Raw genomic sequence first — 24,346 nt, forward strand, 5'->3', positions numbered from 1 at the left:
AAATATCCCATCATTTTTCTAGGAGAGGGTTTCAATACCTGAGGTCTGCACAGTGCCAGCACATGATCACAGCATCCAAAGCATCAGATGGCTGGTTATTCTGCTGTTACCAAGCTGCATCTAAGTAGGTTAGTGGAGTGAGCTGGCACATGTTCCCCCTCACCTGATCTTCACATTTCTCTATGGTTTCTCTAAATATTGTAAAGAATTTCTTATGTGGGACTATTTTATCATCAGGTAGTATTTTTGCCTGTGAATATTTGTACACACTTACATACATAGGATTAAACAGAGTAAGGCAAGAGAATAACATTTATTTTAGGAAATTGTTCAGGATTCTTTTTGTTGTTTGTTTTGTTTTGCTTTAATTTTTTTTAAGATCTTTTTTTCTTATATTTTTTTCTAGGGCCTAAATTTGAGGTACTCCTGTCACATGACGTCCAAATCAGTCATTTGCACCAAAAAAAGCCAGCAATACCTGGGAAAGTACGCCAAAATGTGCTTCTCTGTTACTTGTTTCATTGATTTGAATGCACTGGGTACATTTCAAACAGCAAGCAGAGACACACGGAGGTATGAATGGCTCCACTTTAAATACTGGGGGGAGCCCAAGCCATCTCTACAGCTTCTCCAGCCCTTCCACTTGCTTCCCACTGTACTGCATTGAGTAGCCTGGTTTCCTCACACTTTACTCTGCCACATCATCAGACCTTTCCAATAAAACAGTGTCTCTAGCTCAGTGTCCACAAGACCCCACTCCAGTAAACTGGGGCTTTATTTTTGTAGGAAAAAAGCACCATTTTGTGTTTTCTACTACGTTTAGAGAGAGAGAAGGTAGGGGTCGGCCAAATGTAATACAGCCCTTTTCCCCTCCAAGACTGAGGAGGAAGAAATTGTGCATCAGGAACATAAAAGCTTCTCACTGACTCCTGTCTGGCTGTGGCGGGGATGGGCTGACCAACCAAAATGGGCATCCCTCCTCCTTTGAGTGGCAGGACAGTTCCTGGCTGGCCTGAGAGATGAGAGATCTGTGCTGACACTGAGGTTGGGAAGGGTGTATCCCACCACTAATGATATCCCCCCAAAAATGGACATGGGAACCTGCCAGGGGAATACGTGTTGGTATTTTCCACCTCTCAAGGGAAAATCAACTTAAAATAGGAATTAAAAATGGGATTTAGCTTCTCACCTTCAAACACTCTTTTCACCTGCTTTTATATATTTCAATGTATCTACAGATAATGGTTAAAAATTACTTACATTGTGACAAGCCCCTCTCCAGCTTGTTCAGGTACCTGACTTCAGGATGCTGCCTTCAGGGTGAAGCAGTGTACCAGGTGAACTGAAGTCACCATCCAAGGTGCCTGCAGAAAACAAACAGCAAGTGGGATCCACCAAATCAGTGCCTTCTCTTCCTACTTCTACATGAGAATTTTTTTGGGGGGCTTTTTTTCTGTCAGGGCCATGGATAAAACTGATGCTGTTTCAGGCAATTGAAAAAAAATCAGCCAAACAAACCCACGATTGGGCATTTCTGTTGCAGGCAAGCTCAACATCTTTCCCACCGGGAGTGGAGCTCCATTCTCCAGCCCAGCTTTCTCCTAGCCTCGGTCCCCAGAGCACCAGGAGAGCCCCACTGAGGCCCCAAAACCCCCAGGAGCAGCATGGAGGGGCCTGTTGTGCCACCATCAGAGGGTTGAAGTTATCAGCTGCAGGGATGAAGAATCTGAGGTTGGCTGTCAGAGCACTCCGAGCTCAGGAGGGGTTTGGAGCAGTGCAAGCTAGGGTTACATAAAACACTGACTCATGCTGAGAAATCACGAGTTTTGAAAGTTTCAGCTGAGGGACGAGCAAAACCTCAAGCTGCATGTTGCTTACAAATCAACAGGAACTGGGGGATGCCGGGGACCTCTGAAAATCTGGCCTTGGCGCAGGGTTTTATGAAGCTCTGCCACTACTCCCGGGAGGAAGAGAGAGCCACGTACATCTGTCAGGGGGAAAATATGGTCCTTCTTTATTTCAGGGGAAGTCAGTGTGGGCATTTCAGCTTTATCCATTGGAAAGAACTCCTTAAGACAGAGTAAACAGAAGTCAATTTTTTTCCCTCTGTTTTTTTTCATGCCACTGTGTATGATATTGAAAAGTACGTCATCCAGAATATTTACTTTTTGTTGGGATATCTAAGCATGCAAATGTTTGTGGTTTCATTTACCAGGCAAAAACAGTTGTGGATTTTGGCAGTCTGAGTTGGTCTATGGTTTCTGTGAATGCCTGGATGTGGTTCTTCCTGGGGCATTACGGGTTACTCAAATTGTGTCCCATTATACAGGTAATTTGTGTGCCACAAAGATGGTGTGTACATGTACAAAAGAAGTACAAGACCAAGACTTCCTGCCATGTGTTAGAAATACTGGCCAAAATCATTTGCACTGTGATACTTAAATCAGACTTTTAAAATCCCTGGTTGGAGACATATGCAAGTAGTTGATTTTTGGATCCTTTACAATTTTCTCTCTCTCTTCTTATTTACAGTAGGTACTCAGCATCTTTCTCTCTCTCTCTCACACACACACATGCACATAAAATCAGTTAAATTATTCAGGGGCTTTAATAAAGCACTGGTTGCCTGATTGTGTTTGTCCAAATTTGAAAAAAAGTGTTTCCTCCTATCAAGCCTTATTTCTCTTTTCTCTCAATCACAGTCTCTCTCTCTCCCCTCAACACACTGATGGAAAAATGAAGATGTGCAGATGGGCTGTTCATTTTCAATCAGTTTAGATATGGCAACAGGAAAAGAAGAGTGTTAGAAACACAGTTGTATGTGAGGCATTCCAACCATCGTGTTTGGGCTGCCTCTGCATCACTGAAGTGTTGATTATCCATCCTAAGCAGAGCCATATGAGGCCAGAGGGAAATGTAGTTAATGGAGAAAAAACTATTGGCAAATTGCATGCCTTTCAACCTTGCACAATGGGATAAAAGAAATATGGATTAGTGCTGGGGTCAAAGTTTTTATTATGTGAAGTACTAGATGTGCAAGTGCCTGAGTTTCTAATGTAAAAAAAATAGCGCTAAGTGTCTAAATACACACATACAGATGCATATATATATGTATATACATGCAAAATATTTATAAAAATATTTATTCAGGCCTTTTTGTTTTGCAAAGCTCCCTTCAACATACTCCCAGCAAATTTCTCAGTCTGCACTGCAATTACTAACAATTTAAGCACCTTATGAACTTTTGTAGTGACTAACACCACATCTATGCTTTTGGCACACCATGGTCAGAAGTTGTTTTAGCAACAGCGGTATGTAAAGCAGACGCACTATTTGTGAGGCTCAGAGCCCTTAAAAATCATTCCTTTCTCTCTGGGCTATCGGCATTCCTGAGCCCTCATGATGCAGCTGCCGAGCCGCTGGACAGCCCACATATGGCCGTGTGCTGAACAATAGCAACTCGTTGTTGTTCTTGTTATAGGCATCACCATATGTGTTTATTAGAAACAGCAATAAAACGATGACGGGCTTCTTCAGCTATCCCCGCTGCTTGGGGAAAAGAAAAGCAAGGGAGAGATAAAATCAGAGGGTTCTCCTCAGCTTTGGGGGAGCTGTACCGTGGGGCAATGCAGTCCCAGTCTTTAGGGAAGTGTGGGTGTTTATTTATTGGTAACATTGCCAAATTACTAGTGGTCCTATAAATGGACACTGAACCTACGTTCTGTTTGATTCCCTTTTATTAGAGAGCTGCTGGTAACTTGGAAAAACTGAATCCTGAAAGTGTTGGCATCTGAAGTCCTGTTCAACCAGGACCCACCTGTGAACAACTTGCCAAGTCATGCGGGAGAAACACCCCAGCACTTTGAAGAGCTTTGGATGAGGACCACACTTGTCATGTATTTCCATCACAAACACAACCAGATAGTGTGGGATTGCCCTCATCGTTGGGCTGCCTTGAAACTACTTTCAAATTGCAGTAATTTGTGCTGGGGATTTGACGTTTTTCAGATGGAGGGGTTGAGGTGGGCATCAGGAGCCCAGAAAACCAACAGAAATGGTTTAAGGCTGTTTTGACATCAGTCTAAAGCCAAGGGAGTCATAGGGAAGGGGTGTTCAAAGTTAAAAGTGGAGATTAACTAAGACAGTCAAACCGAACATCTGAATCCTCACATGCTTCAGGTTCTGTATTATTTCTTTATGCTTCCTCTATTTTCTATACTTTAGAGCAAGAAGAGAAGAAAAAGGAAGTTTGTGAGCAAAAACCACCAGAGTTAGTAATATGATGTATCTCAATATGTAACATAATTTTGATATCCCTGATTGTTATAAACTGTATTCATACACAGGGAAATCAGTGGGATTGAGTACTTACACTCAAAGGAGATGTGAGCCTCTGCATACATGATCTGTATTTTTCATGTTCAAATCTTTATATTTCCTTGATAATTAGTAGTTTCCTACTTGCTGTCTTTTTGAGATCAAAATAAAAAACCTTGGCCACTGTAAAAACAACCCAAACCAACAAACCAGCAACAAAACACAACCAGTTTAAAAAATGAGTTTGCAGTGCTGACTTTTATTGATTTTAATGCGACCTTCCAGCTATGGTAAGAATGCCATTTCCACTCTTACTTATTTTTTACTTCCTACCCATAAAAGTAAACAATTCTAGACAATGTTTTACATCCTTGAAAAGTTCCCAAAGCAGGATTTTCCACTGAGGCTGCATTTCCCTTTCCCTTCCCTTTCCTTTCCCTTCCCTTCCCTTTCCTTTCCCTTCCCTTCCCCTTCCCCTTCCCCTTCCCTTTCCCTTTCCCTTTCCCTTTCCCTTTCCCTTTCCCTTTCCCTTTCCCTTTCCCTTTCCCTTTCCCTTTCCCTTTCCCTTTCCCTTTCCTTTCCATAGCACAAATCAATTTTGTGGCTATACCAAAACTGCAATGCTAAATTCTGTTATCTTTAATTGCATTGCTAACAGACTAAATTGTGTAGTTACTTAAACCTCAGCGAGGTCCCTGCCGTATTCCCCTTTTGCTCATAAGTTATTTTTTACAGGCTATTGTTTTCTCTCCACAAAAATTCAAACTACTTTTTCTTTTGAATGAACCCATCCACTACTTCTCCACTTATCAGTTTAGAAATGTTGCTGTATTGGTTTCACACAGTTTGATAACTTTGTCTTGAATGGTTCTTTGTCTTGGCTTATTTTGTCAGAAGTAACGGTTTTTCAGCAAGCACCTTCAATTCTGCTTCCTTTCAGTTATTGTCTCCTGAAATATCAGCATGTGCATTAAAAACAACCTGTTTATAACTCTTGAAGGGCAACAATGGATCAGACAGCTTGTTGTACTTCTTGTTTATTAGCAGTAATCCCCATTCCGCACCTACAAAAGACAATCAGGGCTTTGCCACTGAGTGAAATAAAAGCAGGATGAGACCATATGGTTCTTGTTAAACAAGCCTCATCTTCCTATTGTTGATACTTATCTCCAAAATAAAGTATTTCTGCAGAAAGCATATTCCCATAGCATATTCTCTTTCCAATGACCAGCTGGTTGCCAGTTTGTTATTTGCACTGCAGTAGACCACTTTCATCTATTTCTATTTCAGTCCAAGAACACCATTTGTACATTGTCCAACTTGGAAATGTTAATCTGACACCATTGGTCACGGGCCTTTTAACTTCAAGTGGCAAACTTCCAGCTAGCTGCCAGTTGAGCATTTACATTGGAATGTTTCTTAGCCTAGAAATAAACTATTTGTTAGCCATAAACATCAGCAACATGCCAATAATTTCTACAACACATATGTAGAAAGGTACAACCCACTCCACTTTGCTGTTGTCTCTTCAATAACCTCCTAAGTAGCTCCCTGGGGAGATGCTGCTTGTCTTGAGCCAAGATAAATGCATCTATTTCCCTCTCTATGCATGTACATAACTTTTATTTACATTCATGGAAGTTACACATGCATATTAAACAGCAAGAAGCAGGACCAAAGTTAGGATGGTTGGGCAGGACTCTCACAGCTTCTCCCAAGAGCCTGGACTGCCATAAAGACTGAAACACCTGGAAGATCCCAATGCAAAAATATCCAGTTGCTTTGGCATTATCCAAAGCTCCCTGCACACAACCTCGAGAGCAGTGTTCAGGAAAGAGGCAATGCTGGATGTGCTTGAATGCAGCTTTTTAGAAAGCAGAGTGGCATGAGTCCTGTGGGATTTTGCTTAGGAGATTGCTATTACTTCCAGTAATACAATTTAAGCTTCCTGAAAGAATATTATACTTTGAGCTCTTTTCAATGAAGTAAAAAACCGAGGCAGGAAAAAAAGTTCTCTTTGGTTCTGTGATTTAACTTAAGGAGTGTTATGCAGTGATAACTGTGTGTTTCATGTACTTTGCTTGACTCTGTTAAAATAAAACATTTCCTTTTTACATATTCCTGCAATGACCTGCGGATGGGAGAAGCTAAAGAAAGACTTTAATGAGTTCAAGGTGTAAACTTCATGAATGATTGGAAATCTCATCCTTTAAAGAAAAAAAAAATAGCGACAGTAATGCCCTGTTCTCCCCTTTGTTTTTCCTATTTAGTCAGGTAACAGATACCCATAGACTTTTGTATTAATTTTGTTGTTCCAAATAAAAAAAAATAAAATATCAGATTAGAGAAGAAGTTACCAACTGACCCTACAGAAGTACTTTAACAAAACCTCGGAGGACTGAGATGTACAACCTATATTACTTCTTAGCACCTACCTGTGCATTTAGCTCAGCATCCCCATCCACCTGCACCTCACAACCATAAGGAAAATGAGATTAAAATGAAAATACTGGCCAGCATGAAGAGCAGGATCCTGAAAATGCTTGCTATGTGAGCTAAGAGAAGATGTGCACCCCACATCAGGCTGGACTCCCTCAAAGGCTCACAGACTCTCCTTCAGATTCCAGAATGGAACAGGGAGAATTTTTAGTGTTAGGGACATGATTTACAATGTGATTTTGCATCTTAAAGACTCAGAGGCTAAAAAAATTCCTTTTGCCATGGAAGTCATGTGTAAAAGGTGCATTTCCTACCCACCTACATGTCTGGACAGAAGGGTGGTAAGAGACGCTCACTGTTGTAAGAAACTCCAACACCTTGGGTAAAAAGCAGCTGTAGTGTGAAACCAAGGACTTCTGTTTCCAGTGCTGCAGCCCACTTCCTCCTGCAGTCAATGTGACTTCTATGTAAGACATATCAGTTTAATTCTGACCTTTGCTAAATTCCTACTGCTTGATTTTTTGTACCCTCACCATTCCTTTGGGTGGATGAAACATATACAAGCATGTAACCATCTACTGTGCACCAACATTTTGATAAACATACATTTTTCTTACCTCACCTAAGGCTCCTCTTACAATGAAATGAAGGCGAACAAAATATTTTGACATCTCGAAATACATTCTCTTTTCCGGGAGAGCAAATAAATAGACCTGACAAAAAATAATGTCATAACAATCAGCAACTACAACTCGATCCTTGCTGCTGTAACTTGAAACTTGTAAGAGAAGGTTAAAGTAACCAAAGTCTGAATTCCTGGCCAATATAAAAGCATCTACTCCTTTTGTGTTGGGTTTTTCTGTATGGCTAATCCTATTTGGGGCAATCCCTGAGCTTGATACAATAGCAAAGTACTTTCCCAAAATGATGACGAAAATTTGACCATGGGAAATTGGTCTTGTTGACTCCAGTCAAGCAATAAGAAACAGGACCAGGCAGATCTGCAGACCAGGGGAGAGTGCTTGGACTCCAAAGGAAGAAGAAAAGCAAAGCCCTCTCAGAAGAAATCCCATCGGGGAAAAACAAAAATCTGCAAAAGGGAACAGGACTGAGAAGACTGATGAGGAGACTCAGGAGGAACCCCAGGACACCAGAGAAAAAGGGTTATTGAAGAAAGACTCAGAGAACTTAAAAAGACAGGCCTGGGGCTAATCTTTCTGCTGATTTATTTTTTCCCCCAGTTTGTTTATTTGCTACAATTCAGATTTTAGAGCAATTAGTAAAATATCATGCAAATATTCCCTGTGTGACTGCACATGAATAACTTTAATTTTGCTAAACATTTGTCTCATCCTTCCAAAATACATCTGCTGTTTGCATTTAGATATTCTGCTGAAATATTGGGAAGTAAATTACTGTTTTTATAAGATATTTATGAAACATCTTCTTATTTGTATACTAAATATCTTTGACTATCACGGCCTGGTTTTTTGGCTGATGTTTGCCTTCCCCAGGAGCATCCATGCCCTGTTTCAATTACAGACTGGGCTAAGTACCATCTTGTGGAAAAGCTCCAACTGGCTGGGAATGGCTCAGTGTACACTCATACCAGGCTGAGAGAATAGTACGTTATCTGCCAGCAGTCTGTGACAGAAAATAAAAAAAAATACAACCCCAAAACAAAATACAAGGTTGCACACGTGCACAAATTACATGGTTTTGCAGAAATTCTGACATGACACCACAGGAGTATGTGTCCCTCCGCTCAGATGCTTCTCTAAATGCCCTTATGGAGAAACAAAAATTAGGCTTGGACGCTGCTCCCAGTCCCTGCTTGGTGAACACACGCCATACAGGGAAGTAAATTAAAACCATTTTTGACTGTTTTGTTCTCTCAGGGTTGTCCTAGTCTCTTTTCATGCAGAGAAGTCCTAAGGGGTAGGTTAGTATTGCAGCAGCCCAGCTGAGCTTGTGTGTAGATCTGTTTCCAAGTTTTCAAAGAAGATGTGAAAAATCAGGTCATTTGTTATCTTCCAGCACTGACTTTTGGGGTAGGACCAGTAATCATAACCCTAAGGGCTGCCCCCCATGAGAAAACAGGGTAGTTGAAGAAGGTGGAAGAAAACAAACAACCAGATCTATGTGCTGCAGGAACTGGAGAACCTTGATGCTTGATGATGAACCAGGGACATACCTGAAGTAGCTTCAAGCCTGGGTACATAGAGCTGTGGGAACTCAGGGCGTGCAATGAAACCCTCCTGAGATGCAGGTGAATCCTAGATCTCTGCCATCGCTTGTTCTATACAGGATCTGCATTGCTGGCAGCCCCCAAAACACTTCATGAAAATTAGCTCATGTAGCTGTGTGAGCTGTAGCCATGTGAGAATGGACACATCTGTAAAACTCAAAGTTATGCCTAGTTATCCCTTAAACCCTAGCCTAGACATCTCAGGAGCTGCCATGGCCCCACAGCCAATGTGTAGCTGTGCTGTGTGCTGTCTAGGAAGCAAGAAAAAACAAGGAGTTTTTGACCCTTAAAACTTCTCTGAGTATTTGAGACTTTGTGTCCATTCATGGATAGTGACTTGGTGTGGATTCCTTGTCCAGACACACAGTGTTTCTTGCTTAGGGGGTTATGAGGGTTCAGTTCAGAGGTGCTGGCAGTGGAGTTGCAAGCAGGAGTTGCCAGAGGTGCTGGCAGAGGATGTGCAAATCAGATTAGCATTTATCTCTTCATTCCATTCAAAGCTGCTCCATCCCTACTCCACAGGTAAAAACTGAATGTCCATTTTAAAAGCAAATGAACTGAAAGGAGAAGAAGAGGAAGCCAGAGGCACGGGGCTTTGCATTTAGATGATCTAAATTCTGGATGAAGAAGTCTGGGAAAGAGATAAGGAGATTGAAACACTTCAACAACACTTGTCATCTTAACTCACAAATCCCACTCTGGTTTGCTATTAACATTACCTACATGGAGTCCAGGTTTAAAAATAATAAAAGGATGGTATAAGCTGACTCACCCTTCTCTTGCTTGGACACCATGCAGCACCCTTAACACTGCTTGTATGGTCACACATTTGATTGGCCCAAGGACCCCCCAAACTGATGCAAGAGGGCAGGGAAGCAAGTAGGAGGGGGTGTATCAGCGTGGATCAGTCCTCTGATTCTCACAGCAAAATAATAACAGCCTATGGCTGTGTGGCCAGGTTCAGGCTGCCTCACCAAGGTCTGTTGATACCCACATGCCATGCTAAGCCCTGCCTGCTGTCCCAGCTCCATGGAGCCCAGGGGTCTGGCAGGGATGACACTGGCAATTGTGCAACCCTGCTCAGCCACAGATTTCCTCTGGCACCAGCAGCACAATAGTGGGCCTGTTGGTAAACGGGAATTGTTTCCCTGCCACAATAGGGCTCTGGATGAAATCATTCCCTGATACCAGGCTGCCTCGACATGTCTCCTCCGCTCCCCACCCTCGTTTAGTTGGTAGCGCCTTCCTGCTCCCTGTGGGCCTCAAGTCCCTCATAAAATGACAACACAATAAAACAAAATAATAATGGAATCCATATAAGGCTTGATGTCTTCATTGCTCCTAAGAAAAAGTGCCAAGGGAGCTTCACCTGAACAGAGGCAGCAGATTCCCAGCATTGGCAAAGATTTTTTAAGAGGAGGAAAGAACATTTTTCAAGCTCTGGAAGCCAGCATCCATCTCACACATCCTCAGCTGTACACCTACATAGGAAAAAAGCAGGTAGTTACAGGAAATGAATCCCTGGGTCTGGCAGATATATATGAAGTTAAGCTCACCTTAACATCTAGGGGCTGCCTGAGAAGGGAGATGACTGCTGACAGCCCCACTGCAGAGGCTTTGGCAAGGCTGGACTGCTCCCATCATCTCCCTTCCTGGTTGCATCAGGGACCATCAGGCTCTTGCAGAACATTTTGTGGTCAGAGTAATTGCATTGTGCTGTCTTAAAGCTGCCGAGGCGTGGCCCTAAATAAAACCAGAGCCCCGGTCTCACTCCAGGCACAGCAGCCCCCAGCTCCCTGCACATGCAGTCTGATGCACAGCCCAGTCCAGCCCCGCTACCCTGCTTTTATTTTAGTCATATGGTTATTAATGAATTTTTAATTGCATAGAGGGAAAAAAGATAAACATATGATTTGGGACAAATACATACATGTCACTCTCATATCCCTCTGTATTTTGGTGTCCTAGAACCCAAATGCACCATTTAATTATTTGTGCTGGGAGTGCCAGAGGAACCTACCATTTATTTATATGGTTAAATCAGCTGCAGATGTGAGTGTGCTTTTTCCTTCGTTCTTTCTTTCCTTCACTGTTGGCATTTCTGACATCTCCAGGATTTCCCCCCACACCCTCATTCAATGAGGGCATCTGAAAAGCATTGGGAAATGGCCTGCTGATCCCTCTCCAGTCCCGTCCACAGGGATGGGCATCCCACTTCACTCTCACAGGACTGTGCTATTCTCTTGCTCAAAAGCAAGGGGTTTACAAATTAAGACCTCAAACACCAGAAGTAAGGGGAAAAGGAAATTTTCCTGTGCCCAGGAGAGTTCCTCTGGTGAAGGAATCCTTGCAGCTGAGACCCCACAACTCACAGCACCTGTGGGCACATGCTGGAGGAACTGAGTACCACAGGGAAGGAGAATCATGCTGTTTCCCGAGAAGCCCAAACCAATTTTTACCCCTAATAACAAACCACTCCTTTTCATTCTTTTTGACCCTGTAAGACATTGAAGTGATCTCTGCTTTTCATTTTTTTGGGGGCAGGGACTATATGGCGCATCTGTCTAAGCTGGGCTTTGGCAAAACCTACCGCCTGGCTATCACTGTGACTTGCTTGCATCAGCCACGTTTGGTGGTTTGGGTTTATCCCTGTGAAAATCAGGCTCAGCATGAGCTTTCAGCATTAGCCAGGTGACACAGTGAAGTCAGAGATGCTTGTTTGACTTTCAGAAATGCTATCAATTTTCTCGTTATTATTTTTCCACCCAGTATCATGTTTCTTTTCTTGAATAGAATTCATGTAAGCAGGGTACCAGCCACTCCAAGCAGCATGCCAACAACTGCCATCAGAAATCAGGACAAATATTGCTCTACCCCTTTTGGCAGGAGAAGGCAATCTCTTTCTGCTTTACCTGGAAGACAGTCATCAAGACTAAGTATCCCTGAGAAGAAACTTAATGCTGCACTTCAGATTCTTTTGGTCAGAGACTGATGTTTCCTAGTACCATCCTAGGATGCTTAAATGATGTGATAATAAGTGGAGTAGAAGCATTGAGGAGGTAGGACCATTAGGAATTGATGATTCATTGTTAAACTTCTAGACATTCCTTAAGCTGATGTGCACATGTTGAAACCACACTCACTGTTGGAGAGCTGGAGTGTGAGTGGTGCTGGGGGTGTTGGGTGCTGGCTGCACCACCCCACCAAGGCAGCCCAGACACTTTTCAAAGCCAAAGACCATCTCTCTAAGGACATTTCCAAGTGCAGAACTCCTCTTGGGGAGCATGGTCACAACATGACTGACACTATCTCTTTAAATTGACCCATATATGAGGAGGATAACTTGGTTGCTCTAATTTGCTTTGTAGCAATTATCCACTATGATCACTATGTAATCTGGTTCATCCTATATTATGTGAAAAGGTAAAATATCCGTGAAACTGTTTCACCTATACATATGTATACATGCAAAGGCTCACGATGTATTTAAATGTGTATAATTATTATATTTTGTTAGTTATCTAAATAATTAGGTTTTTTTCTTATGCTTTGTTTTTCTCATAAAAAATGCATAGAAGCCTAAGCAGATATACATATGTATGCATGCATGTATATTCAATAATATGGTGTGTGTATAAATATATATGTATGCATATATGTATATACAGATTTACACAAACATATATATAAATGTACGTGCATGTCTCTACCTATCCATATGTATGGACACATGCTGGGTGTATAAAATGACTGACTACTCCAGCACTGTTCCAAGGTGCACTGAGTCCCATGATACAGACTACGAGCCTTCACAACAGCTCCCAGGCTAGACATGCAAGCAAGACCACTGCTACATAACAGCATTGTCCCTCTTATACACTATGAGCTGCTTTCATTAAAATTCAACAAATTTTTAAAGAGGGTTTTTTTTTTGCAGGCACTATTCACAAGCCTTATTCCTCTTCTGCTCTCCGTAAAGCCATCATCCTCTCTGCCTGGCTGCCAACTTCTCCTGAGGCAAGGGCAGCATAACCAAACCAGGTCTGATTATTTGGTATAAAGCACAGATTGCTGGCTTTATTGCCATTGATCTGGCATACCCAGAGGACCTGAAATATTTTAAAATTATCTCTAAAGTGACTTCCTATGTCTTATTCCATAGCGGACACATTGCAAGCAGCATATAGGCTCCTCAGCAGCTCACTGAGCCAACTGAACTATATATATTTTTGTGAGTTTTGAATGTACAACATAGCCTGCCTGCTAGTTGATGATGGCCTTGCTCTGTGATGTTTTGGCACCTCCCCGTTGCGGCTGTGCTTGCCGAAGGGCCATGCTCCGGCTGCATGCCTCACTGCTGGGAAAAGTGCCGGAGGCTGCTGGGGACAGGGTCCCAGCCTGCAGCACTGCAAGGCACCGCAGTGCCATTTTGAATTAAAATATTTATTTCTGACATCTTGCAAGAGGGAAAGAAAAAAAAAAATAAAAGCAAAAGCTGGCCATAATTCAAAGTCTCTGCAATGTCACTGGGAATCTTCCAAAAGGCTTCAGTGAGAGCAGGATTAGCTCCCCTCATATATACATAAAATTTGTTGTCTTTTGCATATGAAAGAGGTGAAGCCTCTGCTCTCTTCACCTATTGCTTTTAAGTGTGATATGAACAGAGCCGTATCTGTCCAAAAAAAAAAAGAGTCATTGACAAGGAAGACTAGCTCAAATACTGAGACAAGTTTGGCCACGTTCCTGGAGCGAGAGCAATGCCAAGAAAGACGTGAGCTGGTCTCTAGATGCCATTGATAATGTGATTTGGATGCTTGTTCGAAAACTCTTGCTATGTCCCTGTTGTTGTTTATTCTGATAAACCCTTCCTCATCCTCTCCTCTCCTGCCTCACCCTCCCTCCCACTGTGCAAGGATGCCATATTGCAGCCAGGCTGCAAAGGGCTGGGACGCCTCTAGATTTCTCCCAGCTGGAGTAGCAGACACTAAAGAATCCACAAAAGCAGGAAAAATTAAGATGGCAAAAGGAAAACTTCCCAAGATGTGGTGCTTGTTGAACTGAGGGGCTTCACACAACTCCACTTCTCAAATTCCAGCTTCACTGCCCTTCTATTCTCCATAAACTCAGTCAAGTCTCTGTAGATCAGATATGACTTTACCTAAGATGTAATTTCTGTGGATTTTTCCGCATCCCTCCTCTCCTCTGGGGAGTTGTTCACTGATGCCTGTGTATCCCATTGATACATTAAGTCTGGAAATCTGGTTAATAATAAGGCTGATGAGACAACATATTAAAAGCACCTGAATGCAGCTAGATCACCCACTGCCCCATGAGCCTCTCATGACCAGAAAGATCAGTGACAAAAAAGTGACAAAAACCATTGACCACCACACCCCAGTTCCTCTTTTCTCAGCAATTTGTTCCAAGTACATGCAAGGAACCTGTATGCTGTTTCAGAAAAAGCACATTCATGAAATGGGGGTTTACAATAGGATTGAACCAAAGAGTCAGTGCTGGAGGGGAGTGAGGCTGCAGAGGTTTCGCTGGTCTGGCCACATCCAGGCTGTGTGGTGATATCCAACAGAGTGGTGAAATCAGAGCAGAAGATTCACTCTTATATACGTGAAAACACATGTACGCATAAAATCCCACTGTGAATCTATGAAAACCCTGAGGATGAGCACAGGCTGGTCTTCATTAGCATTTGGACAGAAAAAACCCGCTTCCTTGTCTTATTTCTGGACACTGAAAAACATCAGCACTTTTTTGCAACTTCTTGAAATATTTTCAGCATGTGCCTGGCCCAGCTTTTCCATGCACCCAGGGAATTATGGAAATACAGAAGACTGATGGAGCTGCTGGAGAGAGCAGTGGCATGGTTATGCCCAGACCAGCAAACAGAAGAGCATTTCCAGTGCATGCTGAAAATTCAGATTCTGTCCAAGTCTTTGGAGAGCAGATGTCAATTATGAATCACATGATTACTCTGCCATATTTTTCCGGGTTATGCTCATTGACTTAGATAAGGTATCATTTTTCACCTACAAAATATGCTGCATATACAATAAATAATATGCACAGTACCATAATAAATATTCAGTATATATGGTGTGTGCATTATAGTGGTCCTGGTAGAGTTATAGCAGAACAGTCAAGGCTGAATTGGCATTTTCATTATAAAGGCTGATAATTCAAGATCAGTAGCAAAAGACAATGAAATACCATCTGCTCTCACACAAACAGCTTTTATAGAGGGGTTTTAAGGTCTTGATGCAAGCAGTTCTGCAGAGAGGACAAAAATGAGAGAGCTCCTGAGACACTGACTCTCACTGTCAAAACCCTTCACTTGATTTTGTTCCCACTTAGATGGCAGTTGATGCTTTTCCTAAATCTCTGGCTTCTGGAGCCGGAAGATACTGTGAGCACTAGTGTTCTCATAGGAGATATAAAGAAGTGTTTCCTAGACTTACTGCCACAGTAGAAAAGCTTGCAAACTGCAACTCACCAACCAATACATAGATGGGGTTAAGTAGTCCTCTCTGCCATGCCTGGACTTCTCGACACTGAGGAGCAGCAACACACACTCGGCACTTGCTGAAGGCCAGGATGGTTCGGGATGGGGCTGCTGATGATTTCTTCCAGTGGTACCAAGTTCAGTAACTATTGGTACCAAGTTCAGTAACCACTGTAACCATTTTACAGTGTCGCATATTTCCAGAGATCTGACCTCTTTGAACTGAAAATTACCATCTCTCTTTAATGCCATTTCTGTGGTAGGTTGTATGTCATGGCATGACAAGAACTCAATTAAATACTGCTGACCCAACCATATCACTGGCTTATACAAAGTCTTCACAGCATTTTGGTAGCCTCAAGGCAACCTTTTTATGCCCACTCAGCTTCTTCAGCCCATCAGGTGGAGGTTGCACAGGAATGGCTTCATCTCAGAAGAAGTCTTTGGAGCATTGCCAGGAGGTGTTCAAAATGGGGCTGGATGGACCCAGGTGAGCAGCTTTGCTGGTGGGGAGGGACAGGGGATGTTTCCCACCAGAGGGTACTGAAGAAGAAGGCCTGGTGGTGGGTGACAATCTCTTAGCACATCTGCTTGCAGAGGGCACGTCTGTTTACACCTTGAACTAATCACAGTGACAACTGGCAGTGAAAACCTGGATGTGGGAAAATCCATGGGAATTTTGCCCAGACTTTTTCCCTGAGCTGTTAGACTCATGGTTCAAATGTATTTCTGCTAGTATATGGTACCTTTCCCTCCAACAACCAAATTTATACAGACTTTTTAGCTCAAACCCAGGAGGCACTGAAGCATCTTCCCCCCCAATTCATAGTGCCAAAAAGGACGTTGATGCTGCAGGGTGCAAATACGGGTAAGTGGAAAGACTCACCTGTGACCTGTAACAGCTCCCTGCCCATCCTGACATGTCTAACAGGTGAGTTTGCCCATTTTGTAATTCTCTGCTTTGCTGGCTGGCTCTGTATTGATGATAAGTATTATTCACACATCATCACAGCTTCAGTTCGGCAGCCCTTGAGCCTGTTTCCAAAAGAAGCTGTCACAGACAATAAACACCAAAGTAACCCCACTTCCAATTTAATTGTTTTCTCAAAATATCACTAGCAATTAGACTATATTAGCAACAGATTGTTTGCAGTAGCTCATTCTCTCAGTCAAAACTGGTTTCTTTCTCTTTTACAATCACACAAAACATCTGAAACTAGAAAGTACCTAGGGTGGTGGTTTGCTTTTTCTCTTTGAGTCAGAATCAAGTAAACAACTGACATTACTTCAACAAAAGCCAAAATATCTGGAAAATGCAGGATAAAAATATGGGATGGCTGGGATTTTTTTAATGTTTACAATTTATTGTGAAAGTTTTAAGAATATACAGTGACAGCACTGCTTGCAGTACAGTAGGAAATGACAGTCAATAAATAAAACTAAAGGACTGTGCAATAAATAAATACAAGACTAATATAAAATGTTTGTAGCAGGCTGATCAGTTTTAAATCCTTTGCCTAAGGCTGATTTTTACAATAAACAAGCCACGCCTGTATGCTTTTCTTTATTGGTGCTGGATGAGCCCAGTTATTTATGGTTGGGCTCACCTTCTTCCCATGGGATTTTTGCCCATCTCAGTCTTTTTCCCCTTTAAAAAAAGAAAATAAAACCCCAAGCAGAGAGTAATCCTACCCAGAGGTAAGGTGCACCTACTCCCTTACTGTTGTAGCATTTAGGCTTTATGGAGATGCACTGGGTCCATAGAGCCATAGCATGTGTACCCCCACACTGGGGGAAGCCAGAGCCATCGTTACTTCGTATACGTGCCCTTTGCTGTGCTGCGTGTGTCAAACTGTGTCCCATGGTGTCTCTGGGGATTTTTTTCCGAGGCCAGCTTAGCCAAGTAACTGCAATCTTTTTATTACCTTTGGTGAAAAACATTAGCCCACTCTTTTAAGCGGTGCTGCACGGTCGAGGGGGCTTGGAGGGCTCCAGACAAGCGTCTGCAAAACCATCTCTGGCTCAGTGGCTGTGATCACGGGCTAGGTAATTTGTTTGATTAGAGCATCCGACTAAGACAAAGAAAGTGTAGTAGAGTGAGTCAGGCTCTGGTCTCATTTACAGGTCTGGAGATGCATGGAGGAGCTATTACAAGTGACCTGTGACCTGGCCCACCCTCAGGTGAAACGGCTTTGCCCAGTCACCTCCTGTTAGCCTCAGCCAAATGATAGGCTTTGGGGAGCCCAGGACGCACCCATGGTTCATCAGACAAGACAATATCAGACCCACCAGCCCAGCCCCGAGCTATGCAGATGTAAAAGCAGATGAATTTTTAAAAAAATAATGGGCTTTCAAACTTATTATGGTGATAGTGTTACTTACAACAAATCTGTCTGCAGTTTTGGGGCTGCAGGGATAAAAGCCCTTAGGAAAAATGTCAGTGGCTTGAGTTTATTTATATGTAAGGTAACCATGAAAAATGTCGGCATACCACTAATTGTAAGGCATATTTATTCTGCACAAGTTGTTTTCCACATTAGCACAGTTGTTAAAATGCAGTTTTGCCTCAGGAATATTATAACTTTATCTTCTGTAATTATAAATGTGGATGTTGCTGGGGTACTATATACAGTGAAGAAGAAACATAAGAAATGGGCACTGCAAGGAGGAGAACAAACAAAATTAAAAATGCAATGTAGTAATTATATGTAACATACTTGGGAAGTGGGGACCCATGGATAAGCTAGCAAAGCAGCTAATATCATGTTAGATCCTGGCTTTAGATTTGTATGCCTCCTCACTTCAAATCTCACCCATGGTTTACACTCAAACCAACTAACTAGGAGCAGTTGGCAAGGCAAGCGTTTATGTGCAGCAGCACATTAATCTGCCCCGTGCAGTCATATTAGTCTCATAGTAAAAGCAATTTTACTATGAGCAACTAAACACAGAAAGCTGCAATACAATGGCACAATGGAATTACCATACAGCAAATGTTTAATGAATGATGATGTAGGAGAATCTTTTGAAAGGGTAGGAGATACTGCCTTGAGAAACACCTGGCAAATAAAATTGGGAGTTTTCCTTGCGGTGTGAAGAGGCAAAATTCAGACATGATTTGCTCATGTGGAGCAAATTCCCAGCTTGCCTGGGAGTCAAAGTTTTCTCAAGAAAGTTGTCACTGAGAGTGAGACTGTGGTGGTGACAGCAGCCTCCGGAGCAGTGGGCGCATGGGTTCATCCCATTGCTTCCACCTCTTCCTTCAGGTTCCATGCACCCCAGGTATGGTGCCTGCACAACACACAAACACGGATGAACACACACACACAAATTTACATACTGGGACCAGGAATCTGTTTCTTTCCTCAGGGAGGAACCATTTAATGGTGCAGGAAAGCGCTTGGTAGCATTTCAAGATTTTTGGGTTTCATTTGTTTTACTGACTCCTTATATTTATACCAAAAAAGCAGACCATTCCATCCTGAGTTTAAAAGACAGACAACACCAAATTTCCACTAATATCTTGGCAGGGGGCAAGTAGAAACATATTTATCATACCACTACTATTCACTTGAGCTTATCAGCAAAAGCTCTGTTCATGGGCATTATCAGAAACCCATCAGGAATAAACAATACCTGGGAAGTTCAGTGTGGTCAGGAGGTTTGTCAACCAAAATCCTGGAACATTTCCTTTCAGCTCCCCCTTTAACACCCTGTTCCATCTCTCATCCACTACAGCCTTCTTTTTTTTCCTTTTTTTTGTTTTTCCCCTCCAAGGATTCTTACTGCCCTCTAAAGGCTCCTGATACTTCAATCTCCTTTCTCCTTCCATTGCATTTCTCCCCATGCCCATCCCTTTTTCCCTCCCCTCAAGGTTTTGGCAATCTCCTGCTTTGCTGAATGGTGCAAATGAAACACTCCAACTCTCCTACTTTTTTACTCAGGGATATCTGTGGCCAGCAAGAAAGCTGGACAGTGATGTACCCTGAGAGTTCATCAGAAAAACAAGGAGAGGGTCCATCGAAAGACTTGGACTTCATGGTACCCAATTTGCCTAAATTATTTTTTCCTGAAACCAGGCATGATAGTGTGTTCCTTCTCATTTCCTCCAAACTCATTTATCATTCTTCAGACCTCCCCAGACCTAACGACATGGAGCCTCTATCACAGATGAAAATCTCCAACAGGCACAACTCTCCCGGAGCTTCACATCGCAGACCATCCCAAAGTGCATAACCCTGAAAAGTCATCACCTCAAAGGGCTGGAGGGGTTTTCCAGAGGTCACCAGTCTCTTCCCTGGCCCATGGCACCTGTGTCATTCCTGACAGAATGCTTATCTTTGGGTTTTTAAGGCCTTCAGTGCTGAAAATGCTGCCACCTCCCCAGGCAGTGTCTTGCACTGCATTGCTGCTCTTATCACAAGAGGGTTTTAACCTGAATCTTTCTTACTGCAATTTAAACTCATTACTTCTTGTCCTATCTTCAAGAGGCATGGAGATCTGATTGTTCCCTTCCTCTTTGCAGCAGTCCTTTACATTTTTGAGGATTGTTTTGTTGACACAAACACTTCTCTACACCAAAAGCACCATCTGAGGAGAGGTTTATCTCTCCATCGCTGAGGCCATAATGTCCACTGGCAGCACTTCTATTGTAAATTCACTTTGTAAAATGAACTGAAAACTGAAATGAGACCTCACTGAAAAGCTCACATTATGGGGATTTATACTCCCTCTTTGCTGTGCCTTGAAATACAAACAAGACTATTTTTGACTTACGTGTAATTGAAATAAAAATAAGCAGACATAGCTTTGCCAAATGCCAGTGCTGAATACTCATCATTTAGGACCCCAGGAATTATCATCTGGACTTAAAAATAATAAAATTTCAATTATACATATGAAGCTCTTTGTAATTGCCATCTGGGCTAGGTTCTTTCAGAGCTTGACCTGACTTCTACTCACTTCAGTCAACTATTCATGCACCAGAAAATTAGATGTCTTGTCATTTGCTGTGGGCTAATGGGTATGGAAAAGCCAACACATCTATTTAAGGTGGCATAAATGACTCCCTGGAAATGCCTTGTTTTTCTCCTAAGAGAGTACCTAAGCATTAAAGGCTTTCAGAACAAAAACCACAGTGGAGCAGGGTGTATTTTCACAGACTTTCTCCCCAGTGAAGCAGCGTGTTCCCTGTTGGTACACGGCTTGATTCAGACAAAAGCTGGGATCCTCACATCATCTCACATCTCCAAGGTCTTTAATAAAGATGACAAACAATAAAATGCCCATGAAAAATTCACCAGGAGGTCAACAGCTTCTACAGAATACTGCATTTCCTATTGCTTTAAATTAATTCAGTCTACAAGAAGGCATGTTCACTTCAGTGGTGCTGTACCACTGAATGTCATTGACTCAGGCATATGTTCCTCTTGAGGAGCAGCCTGATGGGTATTTTTTAGCTTCTATAAGTACTTTCTTCTTACTGCAGGAGCTACAACCCTTCTGACATTAAGTTGCCTACATTTCAGAAGAGAAATGGCTGTACATCTGCGTTATTGATGCCCAAATTCTGGTTGACTTTCTTCATCAAGTACTGAGTCAGCATATGCTGCCTGTTCTCGAGTGTGATGGACAAGTTCAGCACACATTTAAAGGTGTATCTTTCAGAGGGCTTCTAAAGCCAGATAATTTTGAGACCACAGGTTTGACCTAAGGTTCTTGCCTTGGGACAAAAGTAAAAAGCTGCATGGAGAAAAAGTAGATAAAATTCCTACATATCACCACTGGTGGGAGCGAGAAAATAATGAACTAGTAAACTCAATAATTAGGACTTTGAGAATGGTTAAGTACTGAAAACCATCCATATCATACAGAAAAGTCTTTCCCCTGATATTCTTCTTCTGAGGCTGTAGTCAGGTGGTTGTATTCACGAATTACCAATAAACATATCTGCATGAACTCGTCTACTTGTTTTTTGAGAAAATTTATATAATCTTTTCTGATGTGTACTGGCCCCTTATGGAGCCCCCTAAGCCCAATCCTAAGTGCCAAAATGCCCAATTTTCACCAAAATGGCTTTCATTTACTCAAGAAGGAGGTTGTCCCTGTCCTCTCAATGAAGTTAAAATATCAACAAGAGACTCTTACAGCAAAGCAGCAAAGTGACAAAGCTCTAGCACTTGCTGTTAGTGAAAGGTTCTTAAAATATGTCTAGATATTTCAAACTAAAGCCATGTTTGAGCTTAGCAGTCTGCTCTTGGGCTTTCCACAATGGTAAAATTGGTCAAACTTTCTTCTCAACAGATTTCCTTGCTGCAAAAGCAAGCCAGAAAGTCATATTTCATATATATGTAAAAAGAAAAATATATATTTTTTGGTGATATTTCTTTATACTGTGTTACCATGATGCAAGATGAAAAAGTGAACATGGTTCAAAAGATACTGCTTGGATTCAAGACCTCCCTGTTTTATGAGGAAAAATCCACTGGGGAAGGTACTGGAACAATAGGATAAAAGGGTAACACAGTTGTGCTAAACTGTGGGTGTAGCCAGGCCAAAATAGCTCCTTGGCTATGGGGTTATTGAGGCAGGGCTGATAGTTTGCTGCATCTAGTAGGAATAAAACAACCAGCTTTGATTTTCTTCCCCAGTGTGTGCACAGCACCCTTTGAAACCCAATCCGACCAAATGAAAAACTTTGGATATATTGCCATTTAATAATTGCCTCCTGCTCAGTGAGGAGTGAAGCTTTTTCTTCCCTTTCTTCCCTTTCCTCTACAACAAATTCTCACTCGGATTTTTTTTCCACTACAGACAGCAAACATAATTATACAACAGATCAGAACAGCTTACATAATGCCCTTTAGAGAAACCTGCCTTACCTCAGAGGCATATTAGCATTTCTTATGGGTTTAAGGGGTGAGGGATTAATTACAGATTTTCAAAATATGCCTAATTACATATTTACTGGTGGAATAAATAATTCACGTTTCATAACTCACCATGAAATGACTACTTTCTTTTGAAGATTAAAAATTTGAGGCTTGAGGAATGTTAAAGTTCAAGTTCTGAATAAAGACTCCTAATCCTTTATAGATCTGCATTTTACTCACATGAAAAACACAGCAGAAAGTCACTCTTTCACCTGAAAGACTTGTAGACCCCTTGAAATTTCTCTCTTGGCAATCTATCAAACGAAATGAGCAAAACATTAAAAATGTGATTTGTTCATTTACTTTGGCACTTGGATAGATCATGTAGGATTTCAGGAAGCAGATAAATGACTTGAAAGCATGAGTTCCCCTGAGTCTTGGCTTTTGCATTGGGACCAGCAGCATCTCTCTGTACAGGATGCTGTGGGCAGTGGATTGTAGCCTCCTCCCAAGGCCAGTGTGGGGGCTGCTGCTCTGCTGTGCCTGCCAGTGGCAGCTGAGGACCCCTCACATCCTTGCAAGCCAGTGTGCCTTTAAATGCTTCATGGCATTGGATCATTTGGAAGCATAAATCAACTTGCCCCCTTCCTGACCTGCTCTAACATACAGCCAGTGGTTTCCTTCGTTATATTTTATTTTAGCCAGAGTTACCAAGAAGAATATCCCTATAGCATTTAGGGAATATACAAATTATTACAGAAGAGTAAACGACTGTCTTTCTGAAAATTTTATATATTAAAAAAAACCAAAACAAACTGCCTCCAACAACAAGTACCACGTTTAGTAGCAACAGATACCACAAGAAAGAAAGAAAGAAAGAAAGAAAGAAAGAAAGAAAGAAAGACAGGCAGATCCCACTGTCAAGTATGAGTGGTCTTGATTTAGGGTTTAATAGACTTACAAAGGAGGAATTTGGTCCAGTATTGCTTCTATGTCTATGTATATCCACGCCAGTCCTGGTATGCTATGGGAAGTGGAAAGGGCAAAAGAAGCACTTAGATCAAAAAAAGCAGTAGGATATGGAGAGCAAGTGACCTGGCTAAGTTATCCCCTGGTCACCCCCCCACAGGGCAGCTACCTAAGAGACACATAGAGAAGAGTTCTGGCCAGCTCATGCTTTCCCCTGCCTAGTTCTCCAGATTTGTGAAGATATTTATGATAAAGCCAAAATACCTTTTAAAAGGAAAGATACAGTGAATATTCATAGTATGTAGCAATGGAGCCTACCTATCCAACTGTCAACATTCCAGAAAACAAGGAAATTAACACTGGCATGGACATACTTGTGATTAACTTGTAAACATAAGTCCATGTGTTTTGGACAGGTATATGAAAATAGCAACCAGCATTTTAACAAATGCTGCAAACGAAGAGCTAGGTATAAAGAAGCACATAAACCAAAACAACCCAATGCTTGGTGAGACTCCAGTCCCAGTTCATGTTTCCTTTTCGTGCCACCATGTGTAAGCTTAACCTTTCTATACCACACTTCCCTTACAATTCTTTCCACCTTAAAAGCTAAAATGATAGTGTACAGATGGGTTATTGATTTAATTGAAGCAGGTGGAAAAGTGGAAACCCACTCTCATAACCGATTTGGGAATAGGAGTGCTATTTTCATTTTGGAGCCAAGGGTCTCCATTTTCATACATTTTACACATTTTTCAGTAGTCTAAAATCTAAAGGCCTATGGAAAAAATAGGTGGGGTTTTATTTCTTAGAATAATGCCTTACTTTCAGTCCTGTTTTCAACAATAATTTTGATGTCAATGTATACTTTAAAGCAGGAGAAAATATTCTGGGAAAGCACTGATAAGATTGGTTAAACCTGAAGAGGTGACTTCACTGTAAAATTTTGTCTCTCAACATTCTCACCTTTCCCAGAAAAAAGCTCAC

At 41.9% G+C, this 24,346-nt stretch overlaps 2 long non-coding RNA genes across 11 annotated transcripts in view; one reads left to right on the top strand and one right to left on the bottom strand.

Moving 5' to 3' along the window:
- LOC116441547 overlaps positions 1–4,780 on the top strand; it is a 35,623-nt gene extending 30,843 nt beyond the window's left edge. For all 6 annotated transcript variants that reach the window (XR_004239129.1, XR_004239132.1, XR_004239131.1 and 3 more), the window contains 3 exons: positions 407–486; positions 1,544–2,329; positions 3,744–4,780. This is a non-coding gene — a long non-coding RNA (uncharacterized LOC116441547). The remainder of the gene's footprint in view (positions 1–406; positions 487–1,543; positions 2,330–3,743) is intronic.
- Positions 1–24,346, bottom strand: part of LOC116441548 — a 159,024-nt gene that overhangs the window by 4,591 nt on the left and 130,087 nt on the right. For 4 of the 5 annotated variants that reach the window (XR_004239139.1, XR_004239137.1, XR_004239138.1 and 1 more), the window contains exons 7-8: positions 7,374–7,469; positions 1,261–1,364 (exon numbers count right to left, since the gene is read on the bottom strand). This is a non-coding gene — a long non-coding RNA (uncharacterized LOC116441548). The remainder of the gene's footprint in view (positions 1–1,260; positions 1,365–7,373; positions 7,470–24,346) is intronic. The other variant, XR_004239136.1, reaches the window with a different exon arrangement.

The sequence above is a fragment of the Corvus moneduloides genome, chromosome 3 (assembly GCF_009650955.1).
Source record: "Corvus moneduloides isolate bCorMon1 chromosome 3, bCorMon1.pri, whole genome shotgun sequence".
In the NCBI taxonomy this organism is placed as follows: Eukaryota; Metazoa; Chordata; class Aves; order Passeriformes; family Corvidae; genus Corvus; species Corvus moneduloides.